General features: G+C 37.8%; 1 protein-coding gene and 1 long non-coding RNA gene across 2 annotated transcripts in view; one reads left to right on the forward strand and one right to left on the reverse strand.

Moving 5' to 3' along the window:
• LOC111421684 (nucleolin-like) overlaps positions 1–16144 on the reverse strand; it is a 376547-nt gene that overhangs the window by 217374 nt on the left and 143029 nt on the right. The gene's annotated exons all lie outside the window — the stretch shown is intronic.
• LOC139432218 (uncharacterized) lies at positions 11597–16140 on the forward strand. Its single transcript, XR_011642085.1, has 2 exons — positions 11597–13142; positions 15887–16140. It is a non-coding gene; the product is annotated as an uncharacterized lncRNA (long non-coding RNA).

Raw genomic sequence — 16144 nt, forward strand, 5'->3', positions numbered from 1 at the left:
CGGATTAGTGATTTATATAGTAATATCGTGCAGTTGGTTTTTAAGTTTGATTTTCAGTTTATAAGTTGATATAATTCACGTAATCTGTTGTACCCTTGATTTAGTTTGTAGTTGATATGTATACTCCATGTTAACCTTTGATCTAGCATGACTCCCAGATATTTTACTGCTTTGTCTTCTGGATTCCATTTTATTTCGTGGTTATTTATTGTTAGCAAGGTAGGGTTGAGTTGTATATTCCATTTATTCAGCCACTTAATAGTTTCGTTGAGTGAACTTTGCAGCTGCTCTATAGTTTCTTCGAGATCGTAGTTTTGTGTTAAAATTACCATGTCATCTGCAAACATTCCTAGACTGCTTAGCCTAGGTATTCGTATGTCATACATATACAGTGCTAGCGTAAACTAACCCCCCCCCCCCCCCTGTTTAACTTCTGACCAGATTGAGATATCAATATGAACAAAAAAAACGTCAGTTTCTATATTTTATCAGCACAAATATTTTCTTATGAAAAATTTTGGTATCACTTTTAGTTTTTCCGGAAAATGGAACAACTTTGTTTTTTTAAATGGAACACCCAGTATATTATGGTATCTTTCGAAAGAATAAAACAATACGAATTCAACGATACCTCACAATCAAATATCGGTTTATTAGTTTTTTACATAAAAATTAAACAAAATGCGGAATTTCGCCGGAAAAACCAACGTATCTTCGTTGACTACCTGTCGAGATACAATGGGCCAGATAAATGGTGAACGGTCGGTCTACGCTCGGATTAAGCAGGGTTAAAATCAGCAATTCTTTTAGAATGTTTTTATGAAACAATCAATACAAGAAAAGAATAAAAAGAAAGTTCTTTTTAAAACTTCTAAGAAAAAATTGTCATAACAACAATTTTAAAGTTTGTAGGTACTTTGAAATTTTGTATTTAAGGCAGCATGCAAATATTTTCCATCATTTCTATCTTTGAATTCTACCCGACCAAGTATAACCAAAGAAAGGCGAGATCAACATGGCTAGAAGGAGTTTAGAGCACAATATCGAAGCAATTTTAATATTCGCTCGTGCTGACAGAAATCTACATGAAACAGGGCGACAATTTAAGGAACGATTTCCTGAACATCCAATTAGTCGAAAATATTTAAGAGAGCTTGTGAATAAGTTTTTGGAAACTGGAAGCGTCGAAGACCGCAAAAGAACTGGTCGTCAGATATTAACAGAAGTATTTAATGTGCCCATGATGTCGTCTGCTGCTATCGCATCAACGTGTGATGTGTTAAATATTTCCGCGTCGTTGTTGGAAGACGTGGAAATACTTAAAGAAGAATAAATATCATCCATTTTAAATAAAAATGCTTCATGAATTAACAGAAGATGACCCTGATATAGAAGAACAGAATTTTGTGAGCTAATGACAAATATGGTTGAACGAAATCGATTATACTTGAAACATATTTGTTTCAGTGATGAATGTACTTTCTTTTTGGGTGGAAAATTGCAATATCGGCGTGATGTTAATCCACATGAATATCGTGACGTTATCACTCAATTTCATTAGAAAGTAAATGTTTTTTTTTTCAAGACTTTTGCAAATTGTACAACAGAATTCTGACGATTTTGAAATGGAACTAGTGTTTCATCAAGACGGAGCACCTCCACATTATGCGCCAATGGTACGAAATTATCTTGATAAAAATTTTAATGGACAACAAGATCACCAGATCTGACACCTTTAGATTTCTTTTTATGGGGTTATTTAAAATCCAAGGTATATGAAATTCCGTTGGGTAGTATTGAGGATATAAAACAAAAAATTATTGACGTCTGCCAAAATATTGATCACATGTTAAGCCGTGTGAGAGAGGAAACACTACAAAGATGGTACCACTGCCTAGAAGTTCAAGGTAATCATATCGAACAATTTACTTAATATTTGATTCTTAATAAATAAAAAATTCTTTTATTATTCAATAACAACACTAAGCAAATTTTTCAACCGTTACCTATACTAGCAAAATCTTTAATAAGAAAATTTCATTTCTTATATTGACTTTTTTTCTTTATAAATATTTTTTGATAAAATATGATTAATTCATAAATTTAATATACTTCCAAACAACTTTTATTTCATTTCTAAAAAAAATAAGTAATTGAACTTGCAATTTTAAATCCGTCTTAGCTCGAGCGTATACCGACCGTCCACCATTTACCTGCCGATTGCATTTCGACAGGTAGTCGACGAAGATACGTTGGTTTTTCCGGCAAAATTCCGCATTTTGTTTAATTTTTATGCGAAAAACTAATAAACCGATATTTGATTGTGAGGTACCGTTGGATTCGTATTGTTTTCATCTTTCGGAAGATACCATAATATACTGGGTGTTCCATTTAAAAAAAACAAGTTGATCTATTTTCCGGAAAAACTAAAAGTGATGGCAAAATTTTCCATAAGAAAATATTTTTGCTGATAAAATATAGAAACTGACGTTTTTTTGTTCATAGTGATATCTCAATTTGTTCGGAAGTTAAACAGGGGGGGGGTTACTTTACGCTAGCACTGTATATGTTGAATAGCAAAGGCAATAAGGAGCAGCCTTGTGGGACCCCTGCTTTCACTTGTTTGGTCGTTGATGTATATCCATTAATACGTACTATAAAGAATATTATAGCTCGTAGGTAATTTGGCAGTATTATTTGATGCAGCTTGTATTTCAAACCTTCTAACTACACGCTATCGAATCTGGTCTGTACTTTTGATATTCAATTTTCTTTTTTCCCGGTTTTAAAAACATCAGTACTTCCGCTTTCTTCCATGCTATTGGAAAGAAGCCTAGATTAAGGCTGGTATTATAGATGTAGCATATTTGATTGACTGTCTACTCTGGAAGGTTTTTCAGTAATATATTGGACATTAAATCGTGTCCTGCAGCTTTCCTGGTTAGTATGTATTTTAGTATTGCTCGTATCTCTTCTTCTATCGTGGTGGGGTCTTCGCATAATGTGTTAACCGGGAGATGATTTTCATTAAATTGTTGTACCATTGTGAAGAAACGTTGATTACTATTTTTAGTATTTGCCTTTTATCTTCCGTCAACATACCTTTTCGATTTTTAACGGGGATATATTCTCGTATTTTTTAGGATCTTTCAGGTAGTTTTCCACTTGCCCGGGTCGTTGGTATCAAATGTTGATAAAAAATTTTGAATATATCTTCTGATATTTCTTTTTTCTTTTATCATATCCATGATAGACCTTGAAAGCGGATGGTCTCTTCTCATATTAATTCTTTATTATATTAATTCTGACACAAGTATCTATGCTTTCTATCGTCTGTGGTGGGGGCTATGACTAAAAATTATTCATAGTATTTTTAAAACTTTCCCAACATACAAATGTGTTGATTAGTCTAGGTATTTTAGGGTATGGAGTCAGTTCTTAATTGAAAGTAATTATGATCGGTAAGTGGTCAGAGTCCAATTCATTAACTACTGATTGATGAATGGGGAAATTTACATTTTTCGTTATTACTAGATCTAGAATATCCGGTTGATAATCCCTTCTGTCACCCATGATGGTGTGGTTTATGTTGCTGACGGAAAACGGAAGCACAGTCTACGGACTTTGGCGGAGTTGGAGTCCCTGGAATTACGCAAGGGAAAGACAGATTTGGAATCTGTTGAATCTGGTATGTCAGGAGTTGAAGTTGCCTTGAGATCAAGTTAGTTTTTTATTTTTCAGTGATTATTAGGGATAAACTTATTATGATTATTTTATTTTCTAATTGTATCTATAATTGATATTTCTTTTTCTGTTTAAGATTAGAGTTTATTTCTTTCTTAGTATTAGTTATTGATTTGTATCTTAGTAATGATTTTGGTATGACAGTTAATAGCAATACTGTTTATTGTTAAGTGGTTGTCATTGACTATGATCATTAGTTATAATAATTAATTTATTAGCTTGTTATTGTTATAATTTTGGTTCTTTTTTTTCTGATAGTCGAAGATAACTTTTCCGTTTTCCGTTTTAGATTATAAACTCTGTCACACACCTGAGAAGCACCTAGATTACAAATTACATAATAATTAATGAGGTTGGGACATTTGAACACTAGGTCGCTGGTTCGTCATTTTGCAGATGTAAGGGACTTTATAGTAAGTAAGAATTTTTGTGTTCTTGCAGTTACTGAAACTTGGATTCGTCCTGATTTTGATTTGAGTCAAGTTTCTATAGATAATTTTACATTTTTACATGAATCTAGGACGACTCATGGGGGAGGAGTGGGAATTTACGTACAATCTTGTTTTAGGCCGGTGTTATTGATGACAGCATTTACTGATTCTTTGGAACAGATATGGATCAAACTGCATTTTGATGGTATTGTTATTGTGGTTGCGGTTGTCTATAAAACCCACTTTGGACATTTTTCTCGTCTTCTAAGTGAATTGGAGGGAGCACTATCGGACGTCAGCGTTCTGGGTGATGAGGTATTCTGCATGGGTGATTTTAACGTTGATGCTCTTAATTTTAATAGTAGTGAATGGAAGCGGTTATGTGAATCCGTTGGTACTTTTAATTTAAAATTTATTATAGCAGAACCAACTAGGATAACTAACATTTCTCAGACTTTAATTAATAACATTATGGTATTTGATGATTCCGTTGTTAATGAACAAGGAGTGAGTGATGTGGAATTTTCGGACCATTATGCAGTATATTGTGTGTATGGTGGGAAGGCATTATGTGAGAAGAAACCGCAATTTCGTACAATAAGGAGTTTTGGGAGTTTTAATCGCGATTTATTTTAACTGATTTGATGGTACCATAGTACCTTATGTATAATATGGCAGATATCAATGATAAGATGGCATTCTTTAATTATAATCTTTTGCATGTCTTGAATTCTCACGCTCCACTAAAAGTAATTGATATTGGTCATAAAAGGGATGCTTGGTTGACTTATACTATTAAAAAATGGTTTCTTTACGGGAAAAAGCTTTAAAAAAATATAAATCAACCCATACTGACTGCGATGGTAATTATTATCGAAACTTGAGAAATTGTGTTACGGGTGCTATAAGAGCTGAGAAAAAAGTTTACTATATGCAGCAGCTGTCGAGTGTGTCTAGTTCAGACAAATGGAAATTCTTACGTAACAATGACATAATTGTTAATACAAACTAAAATTGTTAATATACCAGAAAATCTTAAGGATGGTAATATGCTCAATACCTATTTTGTAACTGTCAATACACTTTCTAATTCGAAAAATGGTGTGTGTCTAAATACTCTTCTTCACTAAAAAGTGGTATTAACACAATTTTACATTTCACTGAGGTTAACGATGGAGACATTGAAGACGCGATGGTGCAAATTAAGTCTAATGCCACTGGTGCTGATGGTATTAATCTTAAGATTCTTAAGCTATGCTGTCCTTTTATTATACCTGAAATACGACATATTATCAACTCCTGTATTACCTTGTTTGGGTTCTCTTGCTCTTGGAAGGAATCAATTGTTATTTCTATTCCCAAGATTCCGCAGTCATCATCGTGGAAGGACTTGAGACCGGTTAACATACTACCTGTTTTGTCGAAAATTTTCGAAAAAATAATATCTATGCAACTGCGTAAGCATATGTTTGACCAAGGGATATTACCTAAATTTCAGTCAGGTTTTAGGAAGGGTTACGGTTGTGATACTGCGCTATCATGTGTCACTGATGATATACCTGCAGCATCGGACAGGGGCTTTATCACAGTATTTTGCTATCTATTCTTCACCATGTTGGCTTGAGTGATGGGTCGGTTGAAAGGTTGAGGAATTATCTAAGTCACAGAACACAAAGAGTAAGAATGGATGATGAGTTGTCTGATGTATTGGTGGTGAAATCAGGCGTACCACAAGGATTTATATTGGGCCCAGATTTATTTTCTATTTACACATCTTTTCTTTCTGATTGCCTTAAATATTGCAAATATCACTTCTATATCCTTTCCACTCAATCAAATTAAAGAAGCAGTGAATCTAATAAATTCTGATTGTTTGGCTGCTATGTCTGAGGCACACCAACTCAGATTGAATCCATTTAAGTGTTCTATGATTGTTTTGGGTGACAAGAGCTACAGAAAGCTGTTTTTGGATGATGCGGCTAATGTTGAGATACTTTACAATCCTGTACCAATCGGGGATAAACTCAAGGTGTTGGGTTTAACAATTGACGGAGATTTACGGTTTAGTAATCATATCAACAATTTGATACGACAGTCGTATGACAAATTAAAAATGTTATACCCAAGTAGGCAGATGTTGAATAAGGAAACTAAGTTGTTATTATGTGATTCGCTAATTCTTTCTCTATTTAATCACTGTGACTTGGTGTATGGGTCTTGTCTTACTGCTCTTGACTCATTAAGAGTTCAGAGAGTGCAGAAGTCTTGCCTCAGGTTTGTCTACGGTATTGGGCGGGAGGATGGGATCTCTCATATGATTACGTACGCTGGTTGGCTGGACATGACTCGTAGACATTCCCTTCATCTGGTGTGTCGTCTAGATCAAATAGTAACTACTAAGACTCCTCCTTACTTACACAAAAAAATTACCTATAGAGCTGATGTGATTAATTTGAATTTAAGACACAAAAATGTGATTTTTATTCCTATCCAGCGTCACGAATTATTTAAACGTTCGTTCTGTTATTTACAAGCTACAATTCTCTTGTTCTCTCTTTTTATTTTTGATATATTAATTTTTGTTTTGTTTTTTTCCATTACGTATGGGGTGGCTTTAAATCAGACTTGTCTGTGCTGCTCCTTTTGATGTCAAAATGCTAGTTAGTTACAATGTGTAAATTGCCTTTAGCTTGTAAAATGATATTTGTTTTTTTTTTGACATCAATAAAGTGGTTATTATTATTATTCTGTAGGGATAATAGGTATATTCATCCGGTACATGTACATTTAGTTGATATTGATCTACGATGTTATTTAGATATATACCATTAGGATTATTTGCTCTACACCCCCAGAATATATTTTTACTGTTTAGATCTCCAATAAGATTTTTTCCATCATTGTAGTTACCAAATATTTCTCTGATGTCATTTTCTTCCAGGTTTACGTTTGGTTGCCGGTATCCACATATAATTGTATTTTCTTTATGATTGTCTGAATATATATTGATTGCCACTGTTTCCATGCTGTTAGTTTTTGATGATGTGCTATACCTCTTTTATATATATTTTATATTATATTTGTAGGATAATGTATCATGTAAATACAAAAACTCATTTAGCAATATCGAAATTAACTTCCGGTCTTCCTCCTTACATTTTTCTGTTTACTAGCGATCTAAGGACTCTTCCCTAGGAGGTGTAAGACCTAGATCTTAGTGAGGGACTTCTGTTTTGGATACAGAACAGTCTAAGGAACAGGTCAAAAAGCTAACTTGTGAGGTACTAAATAGTACTGTTGGAGTCGTACTGATGCCACAAATAAATACTTAGAACATGTCCATATTTCTCCATACTTCTCCAATTAACGATGCCTCCACCTAGTCCAGGTATTTTGTCTTGGATTGCTTCCCATGCATTCCGATGGGAGTTTGTTTTGATATTCTCTTAGGGGTGTCATCGTCTTTCATTCTCTGGATGTGTCTTTTTACGGCAACAATATCAAGCTCTCTATATGCTGAGTAGAGCTCGAAATTACATCTTCTACGAAACTCTCCATTTTCCAACACTCCCCTGTACCCCTGTATCCTTCTTTCAACCTCTGCATTGATATTCTCGGAGGTCACCAACGAGCCCAAATATACGAACTGTTGCACACGTTCAAAACTGTATTCGCCTACCGTTATGTTTTGCAGCTATCGTGTTCCTAATTTCGGCGTATTATGTGCGTGCATGTATTTTGTTTTTGCTTGGTTTACCTTTGCTCCACTTTGCGTCGTCTTTCTATAAGGTTGAAGGCTTCTATCATATCCCTTCTCGTCCTAGCAATTATGTCAACGTCATTTGCGAATTCATTTATATGCGGAGTTCAGGAGCGTGATGGTTCTGTAATTAGCACATTTTAGATGGTCGTCCTTTTTATGTATGGATGCTATAATTCCTAGATTCCATGTTTGAAAGCGCTATTTTCTTTCCTATATATTCCTTACCAGTTCACGTAAGCATTAAAACAATATGATCTTGCATCTAGCCAGAAGGCATGATAAGTTGACCAATTGCAGTCACTGTCCTATTTTTAGAGTCATAATGTTATTCCGATGGCCAGATTAATGGTCAGAATGTTTCTAAGAAGACAAAGCATGTTATATTCGTTAACCAAGGTTTGCGTTGTGAGTGCCGAATACGTATTTACTTACATTTATTTCAAGAGTGTGTAATTAAAATAGATCTTCCTGGATCTTTTACACACATAAATATGTCAGATGAGGCATACACAGCAAATTTAATGAACAAAGGTGATATTTTAAAGTGGATTGCAGAATATGCAAACAAAACCTCTACAAGTTGAATCTTAAAATCCTCCAAGAACAATACGCCTATTATTGTTTGAATTTGTATCAAGTTTTCGCCTTGATTGTATGTAAGATTTTTTTGATGTTTTGCTTAGTTTTGCTTTAGACTGCTAAGGATAACATCTTTATTTTTAGTTATGAATATTACTGCCATCACACAGGCTACAAAAGGGTTAGTGCAACAGAAAAAAAAGTGAAGTCAAGCAACTATAAAGCAAGTATTAAGATTCGTATAAAGGTTACAACTAAACACACAATTAGAAAAGGCGAATTTGTAAAGATTAGTACCTATATTATACTTACTTAGTTCTTAGACATTGTGATTGTGTTATTCATACAGTAAGGTGCAAAAAAGCTGTAATATTTATTAATGATAAACACAACCATAACCTAAATTCTGCCGAAACACTTTCATCTTTACATCCATCTCAGAAACAAAACAACAATTTGAGGAGTACTTTGAATGTGGTTTTGGAATAAAGGAAGCGATCAATTACGATGAATCGAAATTAGAAGCATACCAATCAGTAGCAATAATTATAAAAGTATTCAGAGAGGTCATTCGCTCTTATAGTTGTAATTAAACCGATGCAAAGAGTACATAGTTTGCCTTTTTCCAAAGATATTGTATTCGTAGACAGCACTTCTTCATCTTGCGATGTCTTAAATCATTGCTTAACTTTTGTTCTGACACCTTGTCAAATTAGAGCAGTGCCTTTGGCAGTGATAATAACTGCCGGTCAATCAGTAAGCGATTACCAAGTTGGATTTCAGCTTCTGAAAAACACGGTGCCAAACGCGTTTTGTAATCAAGGAAGACAAAAAATCCCACAAATTCTTCGAAAATATTTGTATAAACAGTTTCAAAACATTTTAGTCGCTTCCACAGAAAATCAAGCTACGGATACATTTCATTCAGCATTTCTAACTGCCGAGTCTGTGCTTGCGTGGAAACAGTATTTGACAGATTACAGGAATAGAAAGGACGATTGGTGTGTAGCTTACAGAGATTCGACAACTCCTGAGCATCAAACAAATAATTTCAGCAAGATTAATGTAAGAATATTTAAGGAATCAGTACTCTTAACAAGTAAGGCATATAATGCAGTCCCACTATTATCTGCGAGGACTGCGAAATTTCATTCGCCCCAGAGACGCAAAATGTAGGTCCCTTTTAAAAAGATATCTGGAAAAAATCAAATATTTAAAAAAAGATGATATCCAACAACAAAAGAAAGCATTGGACAGCTTTCTTTTCCGTTCCTGACGAAAAAAACATTTTGGCTGGATTTTGCAGTTGTCCAGTTGGCAGGTTAGGTTCATTTTGTAAGACAGCTGTTTCATATTATTTTCCAGTTAAGTCTTTAAACACTCCGAGTGACAGCAGAGAATAGGTATTTAAGGTATTCAAGGTATTTAGTTGGCATTTGGAGAAAATGCTCAGCCGATGGATTTTTATATGCCATTTAAAGATCAACAACAAAACATGTCAGAACATATTACTACATCAAACCAATTAGGCTTGACAAGTACAGATAGAACGGAGAGGTGTCAGAGTTTAGAAGAAGATTCATTGTCCCTTATGGAACAAACTGTAAGTGAAGATTCATTTGACTCACTGCTTAATTTGATGAAAGAAAGCAATAAAGCCTTTGGTACCATCTCCCAAAGCTTTAAGAGGTTTGTTACAAGATTAAAGTCAATTAAAACCAAAAATTGATGCGAGAGCTTTTTAAATACGGTCGGAAGTAATACCGACTTAAGATTATAAGAAAATTGACAACTAATAATGCCGTGTTTTCTTTAATGTATATAATAAGTAAATTAAATGACTGATATTCTTTGCAAAAGAATATAAATATGAATGAAAAATAATTACAGCAATATTTAAAACGATCTGACCCTTAATCTGGCCATCGGTACAACATTATGACTCTGAAAATAGGAAGGTGACTGCAATTGGTCGGGTTACCACGCCCTCTGGCTAGATCCAGGGTCATAATGTTTTAATGCGTCCCGTAAGGGCTTATCTCCTCCTTCCTCGATTAGTTCAGTGTTCATTCCATCCGAACCCGGAGCCTTCCTGTTCTTTTTCTTTATTGTCAAATACTTCATTGGGTGCGGGTGGTTGTGCTTCCCTTAAGTCCATTAAGTTTAGTGGGATCAACCAATCTACTTCTATAGTGTTCCACACCAACGATTGCATTATCTTGTCCTGTTCCGAAAAAATATTTCCGTATTCATCTCTACACATTGTTGTTCTTAGTTTAATTTTCCGGTAGAAAGTTTTGCTTTCTTCTATGAATATATTCTATTCCTTTCGTCAAGCCATTCTGTCCCAGCTCTCTTTGGTTCGTCTCTTCCAGGGACTTTTCTTCTGATTCTAGTACATCTCTAATCCTCATCGATGCTGCTTCCCTCGTATTCAGTTTGAAGCTTCCTTGATATATATTTTTTTATAAAGTATGTTTCTATTTGGTATTTCAAGTTGCTGTATGTTCAGTTCGTCAACTTTTGTGCTTGTTTTCTTTTTGTTACTCTAGAAACTCTGGCAGGAAAGGAACATTTTAACATCAAAAGAAGATAGTGAGGACAAACAAAATACGGAAGCTATAACCAAACCAACATACGAAACCGTACAAATAATAAAGAAATTATTACAAAATGAAAGAGGAAAACTGAAAGAGAAACAAAACTTTGATTATACATTTTGCCACCAAAAAATAGAAATGAAAATGTTACATGTTTTGACGCGCATTGCAATGATAATTGATAACACACTTAAGCCAAGAAAATATTTTAGAAAAATGTGATAACTTTGATTTAAATTTCTTCATTTTGTTTACTTCCATTGCTTAACTGAGAGACTTTCATAATAGTAATAAAAATATCATTAAAGTGGTAGTTCCCTTATCTTATCAACAATGTCATCGTTAAATAACACATTTAAAGTCAAGAAAAAAAGAAAGTTCATCAAATTATTTAAAAAATTGTAAATTATCTCATCCTGTTTACTTACAATTTTCTAAACAATTTCGAAAACAACATTACATAAACTACTTCAAAACTGAAGTGGCATTGAATGACATTAAAAAAAATGAATTATAACTTATAAATCGATAAGATATTTTAAAATGATTTGGTAAAGTAAATTTGTTCTTAGGAATCAAAAAGCAGGAAGCACGAAATGTGTTGGTTGAGTACCTGGAACGTCAGAACACTTAACAGCCAAGAGCACAAAGCTCATTTTTTAAGAGAAATGCGAAAATATCAACTAACAGTACAGTTATACAGGAAATAAAGCAGCTTTGAGAAGGAATGAAAGATACAAACACAAGAGAAATACGAGATTTAAGAAAAGCTTAACTTAATGAAGTTAAAAAGGTAGAAGTGCAACAAAGACTAAAGGAAGAAATCAAAATAAAGCTGCAAGGAAGGAAAAAGGTAGAGAACAACGAGAAGGAAGATATAGATGAAATGTGGACTCGGCTGAAAAGTGCAATGAGCAACGCAGGAAAGGAAACACTGAAAATATATAAACAACAAAAAAAGCTAAGTAGTTTGATAACGAATGCGGACAAGCAATTAATAGTAGGAACAAATCATATTGAGAGTATACCGCAAAACAAACTCAAGAAAGAAAAGAAATTTTTAAAGAAGAGCATTGCAAAGCGAATTAAACATGTAGACAAAAGAACAGAAATTATCAAACCAATTAGGTACTTCAAATGGAAGAAAACACTAAAGGAAACTATATTACAGATCCGTACAAATATCTTAAGCAAATCAGACAAAACTATAGAGTCTATAGCCGTGTCTGATAGACCACATACGAAAGAGTGCAGAACAAAGAATGTGAGATAACAAGCGATCTGGAAGACATCAAGAATACGTGGAAAGCTCACTTTCTAGAACTTGTAACTGCCAGATCACGAGAACCTCAAATTGTGTGCAAAATAAACGAGGAGGACATGTATGGGAATGAAAATGGAAGTCATTTCTTCTTTTATAATTGGGTAGCTTTTAGAATAGGAAAGTGAACCACAGATCAACAGTTTACTGTTAAGCAAGTGCTAAATAAAGATTGTACTACATTATGCACGAATTGGGAATACTGGCAAAGGTGGTAAAGCTTACTAAAGTGAGAATGACGGACTCCAAAGCACTAGTCCGTATAAAAAGGCAACTCACCGAACCATTTGCGTATTTACAGGAGAAAAAACAAGAAGCTAGGCTGGTATCAACCCTTTTTAATCTGACTTTAGAATACGTAATACGAAAATCAGAAGTAGGTAGATCTAACTTACTAATCACCAAGTACGAATTGAGCGCCGTTCGATCTGCTTGGCCATTGGTCGTCAACTCTACCTACGGATCGGACGATCGCCAACCAACCACAACGCCCGGTTGATAGGGTTTTACCCAAGGGCGCCTATATAAGGCGGCCGGGTTTCCATCAGCGGTCAGATGATTAGCTAAGTCCGTGTAGTGCCTTGAGGAGTGCAACATCGCCTGGAGAGAAGTTGAAGAATTCGTCCGACCAGCTGCGAAAGCGAAGGAAGGGGGAAGGTTCACATTCTACTTGGGTGACCTCGTCAAAGCGTAATCCGGAGTAGGTAAGTTTCTTTCGAAACTAAGAGTGCCCTTTTTAGGGTTTGTTCCTGCAAGGGAAAGTGAGTTGTTGCCTCATATTTTAATCGGCAGAAATGCCTTTTAAATTTGGAAAAGGCACATCCGTATCGTGTGAAGACTTTAGCTTGCTAGCAAGCTTGGTCGACACACACATTGTCGACAAGAACGGGAAGTTGGTTCCTGTTCTTTCCAGCCGTCCGCCTTCCCCGCTGGAGGCGGCGACGAAACCTCCACGCTCGGTAAGTTCCGCCTCCCCCATGGAGGTGGCCACCGAATCGTCAAGTCGTCCGCCTTCCCCGTTGAAGGCGGCGACCAAATCCTCACGCTTGGTCAGTTCCGCCTCCCTATTGGAGGTGGCAGCCAAAAAGTCAGGCCGTCTGGCTTTCCCCGTTGAAGGCGTCGACTAAAAAAGCCCGCCCGGTAAGTTCCGCTTCCCCCGTGGAGACGACAGCCACAACGTCAGGCCGACTGCCTTCCTCGTTGAAGGCGGCGACCACCACCCTACCGAAGTCCTTCGCTGAGGCGCTGACTTCCGTCCCAACGGGTGAAATGGACGTCGATGTAGCACTCGACCCATCCAAATCCGCAGGGAAAAGGAAGGCGAGCAGCGACTTGGAGGAAGAATCTTCGGAAGCGGTGCGTCCCCGCATGGAACCAGTTTCCAAGCGGATCCCCCCGGTAATCCTTCACGCTAAGAAGAACTGGGATTCGATTTCGGCGGAGATGGCGAGACTTGGGATCGCCTTTTCGAAAGCCAGAGCGGTTCCGCAAGGAATCAAGATAGAGCTCCCCACCGTGGAAGCCTACCGTGCTCTGGTGAAAATGTTGATGGCTGGTAAACACCAGTACCATACATTTGCCCTCCCCGATGATAAGCCGTTAAAGGTTGTCTTTAGAGGCGTCCCTACCAGTATTGGGGAGGACAGCATTGCTGCCGACCTGAGTAAACAGGAATTCTGGCCTGAAACCGTGAAGCGGTTGCGCCAGGGCTCTGAACGGAGGCCAATTCCCCTTGTTCTGTGCGTCTTGAAAAAGGTAGTTCGGAAAGAGGTCGCGGCGCCCAAAGCTAAGCTCAACGAGCCGAAGCAAAAGGCGACCGACGACCCTCCGAAGCTGTCGAGCTCGCAGAGGAGGCGTCGCAATAGGAGGCTTCGTAAAAGCGGGTCAATCGCGGTGGCTGAAACACCATCACCGGTCAATGTTGCGGAACAGGCGGCGGTTGAACCCCCAACCGACCCCCTCGTCAACATACTGGCGATGATGAGCGAGGTCATCCTGATCGACAAATCCGATAGGGACGCACGAGTTAAGTTGTGCCTCCAAATCATGTCCGAGATGATGAAACTCTTATGATGACTCATCGAAGACCGAGAGTACCTCACTCGCTTGAGTTGGCTTATTGGAATGCCAACGGCCTTGTCTGTAAACAGAATGAGCTTCGCGAGTTCGTCGAAAGGTACGACCTTGACGCGATACTCATCTGCGAAACTCATCTGTGAGCGGGCGACAGGCCGCGGCTGCCCAATTATCGCTTCTATCGAAACGATAGAGTTGGAGCAAGAGGCGGCGGGACAGCCATCTTCGTAAGGACCAGTTTGGATCATTACGAGGATCTGACTCCCCCTCTTCAACATCTCGAAGCTACTACGATTGTGGTACGAACACTATCGGGGTGCGTCCGCTTGGTCGCCGCCTACAATCCGCCGAATCGGCGGTTGTTGGGAGACGATCTAACGGGTGTCTTGGATACGGACAAAGGCGTGGTTATCGCCGGCGACCTAAACGCCAAGCACCCATCGTGGAACAGTCGGATCGCAAACGCGAACGGTAAAATACTGCGGAGTTTTACCGACGAGACGGGCATTGTCACCGATGCCCCCGCCGACCACACGTATTATCCGTCGAACGAAAGGCAACGATCTGACGTTTGGACGTGGTTGTAATGAAAGATGTCAGACTAGTTCATAGAGTTACCACGCTCAACGAAGTGCCCCTGGCGTTAGTTCAATTGATCGCGTCCTACCTTGACGGTAGAAAGGCGCGCATCAAATTGAAAGGTACGCGTTCGAGAGAGCGAATCCTAACTGCAGGCGTCCCTCAGGGGTCGTTGCTTTCACCGATACTCTTTTGTATCTTTGTGAGCGACCTACCCCATTCTGAGGGCAATCAGTTAGCTTAGTTATTTGGGTGTCATTCTGGACTCTAAACTAACTTGGAAAAGTCACATCGACTCGATGGCGAACCGGGCGAAAGCAGCTCTGGTCAATCTGTACGCTCTGATAAATCGCCGAAGTAAGTTGGATCCTCTACGGAAGATTCGACTCTACAAAGCGGTTATCAGACCTACGATGACTTACGCCTCTTCCGTCTGGGGTTACGCCGCGCACTCGCACGTGAAAAAACTCCAAGTTGTTCAGAACAAGGTCCTAAGGATGGCATTTGATGCACCTTGGTTTGTCAGTAATGCGACACTACACAATGATTCCCAGATGGCGACCATCGAGGAGTTCATTCGTGACAAGGCCAGTACCGAGTTTACGCGGCTCGAAAACCACCCCAATCCCCTCCTAGCGGGATTAACGGATTACGACGTTGAACACCTTCGCCACAAACGGCCAAGGCTGCTTCTCGTCTGACGATCCAGGAGTCCGACTGTCCTTCCGAATTCCACTTCCGATGTCACTATTAATTACTGAACATTTTGTAATATATTTTCCGTTTGTTTTAGGTCCGATGAAGAGGGTTAGGGAAGAAATTCCAGGTACCTCAAGAGGCCCGTCATGTTCACCGTTCACCATCAGCGGTCAATTCCAACCGAACCTCGAAGCGACGACAACAGCGACAACGATAACAGCGACAACAGCAGCCAGCACTTCAACCGCCAGTTTCGAAGACGACCCCTTTTCGTCTTACAAACCGTTGAGAGTTTTTGTACATTTTTGTAAATAAATTATTTTTTTTTTATTAAATTATTTCAACGACTGTT

The sequence above is a fragment of the Onthophagus taurus genome, chromosome 11 (assembly GCF_036711975.1).
Source record: "Onthophagus taurus isolate NC chromosome 11, IU_Otau_3.0, whole genome shotgun sequence".
Classification (NCBI taxonomy): Eukaryota; Metazoa; Arthropoda; class Insecta; order Coleoptera; family Scarabaeidae; genus Onthophagus; species Onthophagus taurus.